The following is a 12,895-nucleotide window of genomic DNA, read 5'->3' as shown; positions in this document are numbered from 1 at the left end:
ATTATGTTGCCTCATTTGAATGATTGAATAACTTGAATCTTTTGTGCCCAAAATGATTTCAAAGTATGGACTATATTCCAGCTTTATTCACAAGTCTTATTTTTTCACCGGAAGTTGCAATTAAGTGGAATAAATGTAACTCATATTTATTTAGTGTCTGTAAGTCATTTAAATGAGATGAAAACACTTACATTAATGTGAATGCTACTTTCTATATAACATTATATTGTATATAACATGATCCCACAAATAACATTTAATCTGCTTTTGGGATAGCAAGGAAACTCAGAAAATTCTGCTTCTTGGCAGCACATTGGCACAGTGGTTAGCACTGCTGCCTCACAGCGCTGAGATCCCAGGTTCGATCCCAGCCCTGGGTCACTGTCCGTGTGGAGTTTGCACACTCTCCCCGTGTTTGCGTGGGTTGCCCCCCACAACCCAAAGATGTGCAGGCTAGGTGGATTGGCTACGCTAAATTGCCCCTGAATTGGAAAAAATTAATTGGGGTACTCTAAATTTATTAAAAAGAAAATTCTGCTTCTTCTTTCTGCAGAGACAGATGGGGGTCCAGGTTTATTGTTTAATCGGTAAGGCAAGACTGCCATGCGGCACTGTGTCTTCATAGACTGCATGCTCAGACCTGGAAAGGAATTTGAAAGCGCAACTTCTGACTCGGAAATTGGATTGCTGCCAAGTGTACACCATGGAGCAGATTTTCAAAAAGGCATCCAGGTTCAAACTAAACTTGGGAATCAAATGGATTTCATCTCTCATAATGAAAACCTCTCTGCTCAAGCCAGAAATTTGCCTCATAGTTTCTGAGTCAGGAATTTCTTTTGTTTTTCTTTACAAATCAGGATTTAGTACTTTCAATAAAGCATTGGAAAATCAGATATATTCTTGTCTTCATGATAAACGTGTTTGGCGCGATCTGACCAAATTGGAACAGATTACCTGGGTGAATCCCACGAGTGTGTTCCCTCTGATCCCCATTTGTGGAGACCAATACTGAACTGCGCTTGCCTGAGGTCTCCGAGGCTAAATGATAGATCCCAACACCTCGGGTAGCACGGGAATATGCACAAAGAAGTGAGACGAGCTGACTTGCTTGAATATGCCAATTTGCCAAAACGTGATCCCGCCCACAACATCTTGCAATATCGCCAACAAAGCATTTTTGAAGTGTTTTAGTGTGTAGGAAACACAGCAGTTAATTTGTGCACAGCACCAAGACCCCACAAACGACAACAAAATAAATTGCCATATTTCATTTTTAAGCTGTTGGTTATTTGTGCTTCTATATGCCCGGCACATATTAGAATTGAAAGAGTTTAAAATCAATGTTTGGAAAATCATTGGCTGGCAGTGTACACTTCTGTGAAATGGGGTGAGGGAATGGGACTGAGTGGATGACATTTTTGGTAGATCTTTTAAACAGTCTCTACAAACGCAGGTGCATAGAAATGACTTACTCTGCCATCTGTTGAGCCAGTTATATGTTTGGCTGCCTGGACAAACAGGGCATCTGTGACTTCACAGATGCACTTACGGGCTATTGATGAGGATATGTTCTTCTTTTCACGCATGTGGAATTTACAGAAATACCACGGCATTATTAATCACGAGCTGCAGTGATCACTGACAACTCACTGAAGCCCACTGTTTCATTAATCCCACATCCAAAGAGATCTCCCGTGAAGCTCAGTGTATAGGATGGAAGTACAACTTTATTTCAGGATTGCTGCAGCAACATCTATTGTCTGGCTCCATTGGCCACAAATGCCTTAGTACTTTTCCAGTGTGTGTGGTTCTGTAATGTTGCTCTTTGAAGGATGTGTATGTCACTAGTGTCATTAGTGGGCAGGAATGATTTTCTTAATTCAACCCAGGATCATTATAAAGTGTTGTGCTACTTTCAGGACAGAGACATTTTATTTGTCAGAAAGGTCAAATAGCTTAAATGTATTTAATGTCATAATGTACATGTTTCACATTGTTATTTTCAGTATTCAAGTTTCAAGGGAGTGAGGCAAAGGTGGGTGGCGTGTACTTTAATGCTAGGAGTATCATAGGTAAGGCAGATGAGTTAAGAGGGTGTATTTGACATGTGGAGTTGGGATGTTGCTACCATCACAGATACATGGTTGAGGGAGGGGCATAACTGCCAGTTCAACATTCCGGGGTATGTGATCTTGAGGCAGGACAGTGGTGTAATAATAATAATAATCGCTTATTGTCACAAGTAGGCTTCAGTGAAGTTACTGTGAAAAGCCCCTAGTCGCCACATTCCGGCACCTGTTCGGAGAGGCCAGTACAGGAATTGAACCCGCGCTGCTGGCATTTTTCTGCATTACAAGCCAGCTGTTTAGCCCACTATGCTAAAGAGGAGGCGGTGTTGCATTATTAATTAAGGACTCTGTTTTGCAGTAAGGATGGACAATGTCTTAGAAGGGACTTGCGGTGGCAATCCAGGCACTGGAGAAGGCGACGTTAGCAGCGTCGGCAAATGCTTGAGGACGCAGGCCATGTGCAGGGGCCCACCCCACAACCTGAGGACTCGGCCATCTAACAGTTCAGGCAGGGACCCAGAGGGGAAGTCCAGCGACGGCCCAAGGTGCACAGGCATCGCTGGTTGTTCAAAGAGATGTTGGATGGTATGTGGTCCATCAGGCTTCGCCTCAACAAGGGGACGGTGCAGTACCGATGCCATGTATGCATAGACATAGAACATACAGTGCAGGAGGCCATTCGGCCCATCGAGTCTGCACCGACCCATTTAAGCCCTCACTTCCACCCTATCCCCATAACCCAATAGCCCCTCCTAACCTTTTTGATCACTAAGGGCAATTTAGCATGGCCAATCCACCTACCCTGCACGTCTCTGGACTGTGGGAGGAAACCGGAGCACCTGGAGGAAACCCACGCAGACACAGGGAGAACGTGCAGACTCCGCACAGACAGTGACCCAGCGGGGAACCTGGGACCCTGACGCTGTGAAGCCTCAGTGCTAACCACAGTGCTACCATGCTGTCCTTGTGGACTTGGCCCCACATGGAGGAGGGGGATGCCCACTCCCAGTGACCATCAAGGTCACCACAGTCCTGAATTTCTACACCTCGGGTCCATTCCAATGCTCAAGCGGGGACTTGTGTGGCATATCCTAACCAATAGCCCATAAGTGCATCTGTGAAGTCACAGATGCTCTGTTTGTCCAGGCAGCCGAACATATAACCATTGACCTGGACCAAGATCAAGGTGCCTGGGCAGCAGGATTCTCCGCCATCGCCAGGACAGCCCAGGTCCAGGGGGTAATAGATGGTACGCATGTCGCCTTGCGCACACCAGGCGGACCAGGAGCGCCCTTCATTAACACCTGCACTGCCTGAATGTCCAACTTGTGTACAACCACCACTTGAAGATCATGCACGGGTGTGCAAGCTTCCCGGGAGTATGCACGACAGCTACATCATGGGGCACTCGGAGATCCCTAGCATCCCCAGGATGATTGGATGTCTCTTGGGAGATAAGGGATACTCGCTTAGAACCTGGCTAATGACGCCTGCATGGAGGCTGGAAACCAATGTAGAAACCGATATAACGAGGCCCATGTTGCAACCCGGGCTGTCATTCAGCGGTGCATCGGACTGCTTCAAATGCAATTCCGATGCCTCAGCCACTCTGGTGGTGCTCTGCAGTACACTCCCCGGAGGGTCACCCGCTTTGTGGTGGTCTGCTGGACCCTACAAAACCTATAGCAGAGAGGCAATGTTCTAGAGGTGGAGGTGAATGAACATGCAGCCTTGTCAGAGGACAATGAGGAGCCAGACTAGGAGGGGCTGGAGGACCAGCCTGGGGAGGACCCACGGGTCCAGCGGAGGCTGGAGGGCAGGCGCTGGCAGGGAGGGTCTGGCATGCCCAGAGAGCCAGGGAGACCCTCATCCTCACCTGCTTCTCATAGGACATTGCTTCGTCTGTAATCTCACCCCTCTCCCCATCCTACCCACCATCACCACCCCATCACCCCACCCAATCCGCCGCTCACTACCCCCTCCCGTCCCACCCACCCATTCAACATTCCCCCCAGTCGCCCTGTTCCACCCTGTCCATGTTACATCACCCCCTAGTGCTGTGCTTGTGTCAGCACTGTCAGCGGGTCAACAGACCAGGCAGGAAAGTGATGCTCATCTGCTGTGAGCTGAGCTCTGGTGCTCCTCAGTCTATGCCATAATCTGACTCCTGTCTGTCTGTCTGATGAAAGCAAGCTCACCACCTGTCAACTTCATGTGGTATGACTTGAGGAGTAGGGGCCAGATCTAGGACCACCGTGCTTGGGGCGCTGGGGCAGGGGGACGGCAAAGGGAAAATTGGGGAGGGGGTGTAGTCCGGCCCGCAATACGGAATAATGTGACAAAGGCTTTGCATGTCTCAGGTGTAACGTATTTTAATGGCGTACAATCATGAACCTAACTACCCCTATCAACTAATGGTGCCACACCCCCCTATGTCTCTCAACCTTGGAGACATATTCAAAGGAGGCCTGAAGAAGCAGGCAAGTGTTTCGGCAAAGGCTGTTATGGAAGGAGGTCTGCACTGAGGCCACAGACGTGGAAATGGCAGAAAGAGATGGTTGCAAATTGCAAAGAAGGTTATTTTTCTGAGCCACAGGCGACGGCCACCAAATTTCAGCAAGATCAAGCCCATGGTGGCCAAGTTCACAGTCTGAGTCAGAAATTTAGATGTTATCTTTGTCAAGGTAGTCAGCAACTGTATAAATAAATTCATTTTCAGTCAAAATGCCATGGCTGTAGGAAACTCGTTCATCAGTTCATAAGATATAGGAGCAAAATTGGGCCATTTGGCCCATTGAGTCATCTCCATAATTCGATTATGGCTGATCTCATCCTGGCCTTAACTCCACCATCCTGCCCGTCCTCCATAACCCTTCAACCCATTATCAATTAAAAATCTATCTAACTCCTCCTTAAACTTACTCACTGTCCCAGCAATTGGGGTAACAAACTCCACAGATTCACAACCCTTTAGGAGAAGTAGTTTCTCCTCAACTCCATTTTAAATTTGCTACCTCTTCTATGACCTCTTGTTTTGGAATGCCCCACAAGAGGAGGCATCCGCTCCATTACTACTTTATCCATATATTTTTATCATCTTGTACACCTCAATTAGATCTCCCCTCATTCATCTACTCTCTAGAGTGTATCGGCCTAAATTGTTCAATCACTCTTCTTACGACAAACCCTTCACCTCTGGAATCGAGCTAATGAACCTCTTCTGAACTGCCTCCAATGCCATTACATCTTTCCTCACAATACGGGACCAAAATTGTGCACAATACTCCAGGTGTGCTCTCACCAATGCCTTGTGTAGTTGGACCTCCTGACCCCCTTCCCCTTCATGCTTTTGTTTTCAGATGGAGTTGACCTTCATTCTGCTAATAGCACCTATTCTTGACCAATGTATTGTTTCTTTATTATTACCATTACCACGCCCTTTACCTTTTGTTCCAATGACATCTTTGGTATTTAATCTCTCCTATCCTCTAACCGATCCCTGACTTTCTTATTTGCTATACCTGGCCCTCCCCCATTTTTCCATAAATTCTTTGCATTTCCACCCCTCTTCAATTCCAAAGAAGAGTCATATTGAACTTGAAAATTTAATTCTGTCTCTTTCCCCATAGATGCTGTCAGACCTTCCGAGTTACTTCAGTACTTCTAAATTTTATTTCATTTCTAGCTGTTGCATTACCTGTGGATTACTTTATGTAGACAAATAACATGCCAGTGTTTGCCAGAGGAATTTGTGCAGTGACTTGCAAGGATGTGATTGTCAGTACTCAATTATGTCATGGATGGCTGGCCAAAGAGTGTGATGATGAGAGATTGCAGGAATATTTCACACAGCTAAATGAACTGAATGTAGATCAAAGCTGCCTCCTATGGGGTTTAAGATTCATGATTCTTCCAAGATTTAAAGGATTGTTAGAGGAACTGCATTAAGATCATAAATGGAGAGCCCAGATGAAAGGAAGAGGTTATTTTTAGTTTCCAAAGGTTGATAGATATTGAAGAGTTGGTGAAAAGTTGTAAAGTGTGTCTCAGAGTGAGAAATGATCCAGTCAAGGTTCCTTTCATTCCATGATCAAACTTAACAAAACCATAGGAACAAGTACGTGTCAATTTCTTTGAAGGGAAGAAGTATCTTGCTTTGAGCAACAGCTATAGAAAGTGGATTAACATTGAGCATACATCACAAGTGCCCAAACTAAAGATGTTTTGAGAGGTTGGTTTGCAATTTATGGGTTGCCAGAGGTGTTGGTGTCAGATAATGGTCCACAGGTTACGTCAGAAGAGTTTGAAATGTTTCTGAGGAAGAATGAAGTTAACTACTCTAATGACACCCTGTATTGAAAAATGCTGCAGAAAGAAGTGTACAGCAATTTCCCATGTTTCTCTTCGACACAGGCTAGACAATTTTCTGTTCTCTTACAGAATAACCTCACAGTCCACAACAGATTGCTCAGCTTTGGGTTTAAAAGCATGCTCTTAGGACACGGTTTTGTTTGCTTGAGTCTGACGTCAATAGCAAAATAAAAGAAAATCAAGACAAAGAGAAGAGTCATTATATACCAGGCAGTATACACTGCTGGTCAGAAAATCATGGTGAAAAATCACCGAGGTAATAAACAGAAGTATGTGATTTGAGTCATTATTGTTGCAGATAATTTACTTGAAAGACAAAATATTGCAAAGGGAGATCAGGAGAACCTCATATAATCCAAGTTGCAAGTCAGAAAAAAAGTGAAAGTCAAAAGAAATGGAAAGTTTGCACGTTATAGAATTCTTCAGTAGAGCAGAGTCAGGGTCTTGATTGAGACAAATTAATCAATGCCACAGTCCCAAGCATTAAGTGGTTTTGGTAGTCAAAGTTCAGGTTTGACAGTCAGAGATGTTGAGAGAACAAAGCCAAACAAATGGAAATAGAAAAAGATACTCAAACGAATAGAGAAAGGAGCCAGAGAAGGTAATTGAAATAAGTAGGGGGATGGAGAAAAAGTTATTATTTTCATTATATCATGTCAAATTATGTTAAACATTTACTGGTTTTCTCTACATGTAAATTGCTCTGGCAATAGCAGGCTAAGTAGTTGTACAGTTAAAAAGAGTGAGTATGTATGCCACTAATACAATATTCCTGACATGCGTATCTTCACCGGAGGGCCCAATGAATCTGTGAAACATTTGTACTTCAGGAAATTAAATCTGACAATTTAACCTATATAACACAATAGAATAAACACAGCAATATAACCATTTGGCTTTAAGTGAATGATTTGAGTCAGGGGCAGAGCACCAGGACTCTGTGGCCATGACCACATTTTGAATTTCTGCAAAAAATATCATGATGATGAAGAAGGATAAAATGATTGGTGTGTGGGTAAGAGCTGTTGAGCTGTTACATCAGTCTGGTAATTAGAAGAAAGAACTGAATTAAATTTCCACCATATCTTTTAGTAGATTGATGTTAGCCGAGTTTAATAACATTGATATTTCATCGATTGAAAGAAAACAATAAATATGGTTGAGAAATTTGGACAGTTAACAGAATAAATGTATACGGGATGTGTTACAATTCGCACTAAATCTGTGGAGGAAACATTTTTTTTACAAAAAATGGCTGCCAGTGTAAGAAGCACTGAAATGATCATGTCATATCACTTTTGCTTTCTGTTACCTTTCTCTACTCTGATCCCTTTACAATGAAAAAAACTATTTCTTTACCAAAAGCTGTCATTTTCTGAAGCAAAAAGAATGACTGCTTCCATTGATCCATAAATCCATCTTCATTTGTATATGAGCTGTTCAAATCACAATTATTTGTTGGATTTTTCCAACAATTAAAATTGATTTTATCACATTTTTTACTGAGAGCCTTAATTTGAGGTTTAGTTTTAATCAGTCATAATCAAAGTCTTAAATTGAAACATGTTTTTTAAAAAAAAGGTTTTTTCCAATTAAGGGGCAATTTAACATGGCCAATCCACCTACCCTGCACATCTTTTTGGGTTGTCGGGGTGAGACCCACACAGACATGGGAAGAATGTGCAAGCTCCACACAGACAGTGACTTGGGGCTGGGATCGAACCCGGCTCCTCGGCATCATGGGACATTGTGCCACTGTGCCAGCCATTTTTTAAAATAGGGAAAGGCAATTAGGTCTTAGAAGCCTTGACTATTTCCATTGATTAACCTTACCTCCCTCCAGAGACAAATTCCATAGGCTCCCCAACACATTTACGCTATCTGCTTCAAATTACATTACAAAGTTAGCCCACAACTCTTTTAACCTTTGTCTGAAAAAAACACTGTCTTGTATTTCTTCGTGGTTCAACTTCATCATTTTTAACTTGCATCCCCTGTATTTGAATACTTCACCAAAATAAGCAATTTGCAAGTACAAATTGTGTTACTTTGCTTCATAGTTTTAACTCATTTTTTAAAGGTGCATTAAAACATATTAAAATAAAAATGAAATGGAAAGTATAAATAAGAATTTGCAACATAATAATAATAATAATAATAATAATGGTTTATTGTCACAAGTAGGCTTCAATGAAGTTACTGTGAAAAGTCCCTAGTCGCCACATTCCGGCACCTGCTCGGGGAGGCCGGTAGGGGTATTGAACCCGCGCTGCTGGCCTTGTACTGCATTACAAGCCAGCTGTTTAGCCCACTGTGCTAAACCAGCCCCATACTTCACAATTCTTGCAATACTTTTGAATATTTCAAGATGCTTGAAAATAAAAGGTTGCTTACAATTTGCATTGGAAAGTGAAGTAAAGCACAATGCCAGTTAATGATGCTGAAGCCATAGGTTTAACATTACAAGTAAAAAAGCTGCAAACTGGACATAATAGAATAAACTGCCACACTTTCGGAGAAGTTAGGCAGGGTAAGTATAGAAAGGTGTGAGCATCTCAACTGAAGGTGTAAATAGCATTCAAATGTACAATCTCTTCAGATGATTATTCAAAATTTTGAAGTTTTTAGAAAGTTTACTAAAAATTGCAATATTTTGTCCTGGAATTGTGTCCAATTTGCATTGCTATTGACACCAGAAATGTCATAATTTTGACTTTCCATGTGAGATTACTCACTAATTTTCGAGGATGCTGGTAATCGTACAACATTAGAGTGGCAGGCTGTGCTCGTCACCACAATGGCATGGATTGGGGGGGGTGGGCAATCCTGCTGCTGATGACCATAAGAGCTGGTGGCATGGCTGGTGATCACTTGCTCTGGTGGCTATCAACTACAGTGCACAATATCATAAAAACAATGTGGAGGCAAAGGCAGGCATAGACTCCCGGGCTCAGTCTCACACAGGTTGTTGAGAAATAAGGGCGAAAAGGTGCAGGTCAAACAATCAAAATAAGGGAGAATCCCCTAAAATGCAGGACCTGTGATAACCACTCTAATGCAAGGCAAAGTGAGTGGCATACCTGTCTGGATGGGCACAGGCCTATTGACCGATTTTAAAAGAGCATGCTGCTTGCCAATTTGCCAACCGTGGAATTCGTAAAAATCCACCGGGCAGGCTTTTCGGATCGGACGACAGAAAGCCACCACCTGGAGATACAGTCCCTGGCATAAAGCACAATGTGCCCTGCAATCCCACCATCAGAGTACCACAAAATTCTGCTTGTGATCTCCATCTTTACTTTAGCCACTGGGTCTGTGTGCAAATAAATGAGCAAATATGAAACTGAATTCAATAAATGATGATCCGTGGGCAGGCACGAAAAAAGTGACCAGCAAAGCTGACAGATTACATAAAATCCCAATTGGTCCGGTAATATCATCTAAGGGAGGGAAAATATTATCCAGCCAGGTCTGTCCTGCATGCTACTGCAGTCCCGCAATGTGTGGTTAACTCTTTCTACTTTCTGAAGTGACAAAGAAAGCTACTCAGTTGTCAGTTCAACTTAAGCAGTCCACATTCCAAGAACAAAGGTGTCTGACAAATCTTAGGAACAAATATAAAAATGTTAGCAATTGTTTGCACTGCCCTTCTGGGTAAATTTTTTTTCCGTCAAATCCCCCCTAAACCTTTGCCCCTCAATGTTGAACTTGTGTCCCCTCGTAACTGAACCCTCAACTAAGGGGAGCAGCTGCTCCCTATCCACCCTGTCCATGCCTCTCATAATCTTGTACACCTCGATCAGGTCGCCCTTTAATCTTTGCTCCAGCGGAAACAATCCAAGCCTATCCAACCTCTCTTCATAACTTAAATGTTTCAACCCAGGCAACATCCTGGTGAATCGCTTCTGCACTCCCTCCAGTGCAATCACATCCTTCCGAAAATGTGGCGACCAGAATTGCACACAGTACTCCAGCTGTGGCATCACCAAAGTTCTATACCTATATGCTTTCTTACATTGCCCAAGGCTTACAAATCCACCTATGGGTGAACTCGCAGTGAGCAATTAATCACAAATCCTGTACGTGATACCCAAATGGTAGGCCATAAACTATCCACGGATGCAATCAGTCAGGGCTCACTAGTCTTGTCTTTTACTTATCCTTGTTCCAAGAGTTGGCTGCACTGTGAGCTCAACCAGCCACTAGACCATTCAAAATATGTTTCCGCCTTATATAATGGGCTGTCTGAGAGGGTAGTAGAGGCAGGTTGCCTCACGTCCTTTAAAAAGTACCTGGATGAGCTCTTGGCATGTTATAACATTCAAGGCTATGGGCCAAGTGCAGGCAAATGGGATTAGGTAGGCAGGTCAGGTGTTTCCATGTGTCGGTGCAGACTCGATGGGCCAAAGTGCTTCTTCTGTATTTTTCTGTGATTCTGTGTTTTCTGAGTCTCATTCTCTCGTGCCTGAGATCGCATTTGCAAAGGGTGGCCAAAGGAGTTATGAGCCAAACCTGCCTCCTCATTTCCACTATACTGTCTGTGCTTGGAAAGCTGCAGAAAGGCAAGCTAGCAGCTCTTAAAGATCTATTATTAGGAAGCTCCATTTTCCCTAGCTTCACACTGGAGAGGTGTGAACATAAGGCGAGAGAAATGGGTGTGAAAACAAGACTCCACATACATTTGATTGGCTATTACTGTAGGGGCAAATGTGGAGTCAAAGACTAGCGGTCAGTTTTTCTTTGCTACTTCAAGTTCAGCACAGTGCTAAATATCAAACAAAAAATACAATCCTCTTCTTAGCACACTGCCACTGTTCTTGTACATAATATTTTTATATGTTGTATACACATGCAATTCAATTGGAAATCAAACACGAAGGGCCTAAAAGCCAACAGCTCTTGTCTCAGAAGCAATACTTTCCATAAATCCCTCTCTGAAGAGCTTAACTTTGCATGCAAATCTTCCCTAATGCATACTTACTTTACTTTAAGCCAAATATAAAATGTCATTCTTGACCCAAATCCCTTTCCAATCACCCTATTGCAAAAACTCCAGCAGCACTTAAGGACCTGGATTTCCCTTGCAAAAACCACTCGCTTTCGGGTAGCTTAGTGACAGTGTGAGAAGGGATTTAGTACAGAAGGAATTATTTCACTTTTTCTGTTATGGGGAGGAGGAAGAGGCCAAATGGAAGGGAGTGAAACTGAGCTATCATGGATAAGTGATGCATTGGGCGTTGCAGATGTATTTTTCGGAACATTTCCATGTTCACCCAGTACTTTTTACACAATGGACATGATATATATGGCGATTAGTTACTCACCTAACAGCATTTCAAATGGGCCAGAGGATTTGTGCTTGCATTTAGCTTAGCTGTGGAGGTCATTAAACCTCTGCCAGAATCAAAAAGCAGTTAAGTAGGGAAATGGAGCTTATATTGATTGCATGAGTCACAACATTCCACAATGCCTGCACCTGTCCCTTATTGGAAAATCATTTAGTCAGGGTCCACTATATAGACTCTCCTTCATCTTATTTTGGAAAGAAACACTTGAACCAATATGTCTGAAAACCTGGGAGTTTATCCTGTTACCCTATAAATGTTGATAAACCTATCAGGAGTAAGGCTATCATTCCATACCTGCTACACAGTTAAGTCCCCCATCAAAAAAGCAGAATTTTCAAGGTAGTCTCATGTAGGTGGGTAAAAGTCCCAAACCACTTCCTAGTTGGCTGAAGGAAATTCAGCCCAAAATGCTTCCAAATGAATGGTGTGCATGTTTCTTGCTACCATGGTTTGAATTATCCCATTTACCACCCATCAGGAAAGTATTGGGTTGTATCGTCAAATATGCTTTGGGATTTTCTCAGGACCTGATTTGAAGGTGACATTAAACAGGTGAAATTGACAATGTAACGGGTGGTCCAGAAGCTCGCTCAGGTCAGTCAGACGCTGTTTCAGTGACATTGTTGGGATGTAGGAATGGGGCAGGGGTGTGCAAGGCTGTTAAAAGTGTTCAGAAAGAATTTTGTAATAGATGCGTGTGCAAGATGATTTAATGGAAAAGATTCTAAGGGCGCGATTCAACGCCCACGTTGTGCCTGAAAGCAGCTCGCCGCAGCGTAGTGTGGCCATTGAAAGCCGGGGAGACCCCACTCCAGGGATCTATCTGGCTCGCCTTGCCTCGTGAGATCCAAAGGATGCTTGGGGGGGGCCTGAAGAGGGGGGTCCCCCAGGGACCCTATAGCAGGGTTTCCTCACTTGGGGGGGGGGGGGGGGGGTGAGGTAGGGTCTACGTGTGTGGGGGGGTGACATTGCCCATGGGTGGGGGGTGTGGGGACCCACAAGCTCACTTAGAGATCGGAGAACCCTTTCAAAATGGCGGCCCGATCTCTGAGTTCAGCTCTCCAGTGCTGAAAGAAATTCTAAGCGTGGGTTAAACCGGTGAGAAAC

At 43.5% G+C, this 12,895-nt stretch overlaps 2 protein-coding genes across 3 annotated transcripts in view; one reads left to right on the top strand and one right to left on the bottom strand.

Annotated features, from left to right (window-relative positions):
• rsph14 (radial spoke head 14 homolog) overlaps positions 1 to 12,895 on the bottom strand; it is a 998,814-nt gene that overhangs the window by 721,101 nt on the left and 264,818 nt on the right. The gene's annotated exons all lie outside the window — the stretch shown is intronic.
• The window catches only part of gnaz (guanine nucleotide binding protein (G protein), alpha z polypeptide), a 334,178-nt gene that overhangs the window by 205,663 nt on the left and 115,620 nt on the right, over positions 1 to 12,895 (top strand). The window lies entirely within an intron of this gene.

The sequence above is a fragment of the Scyliorhinus canicula genome, chromosome 1 (assembly GCF_902713615.1).
Source record: "Scyliorhinus canicula chromosome 1, sScyCan1.1, whole genome shotgun sequence".
NCBI lineage: Eukaryota > Metazoa > Chordata > Chondrichthyes > Carcharhiniformes > Scyliorhinidae > Scyliorhinus > Scyliorhinus canicula.
Note: the sequence above shows the minus strand (reverse complement) of the source record. Positions and strands in the feature narration are given on the sequence as shown.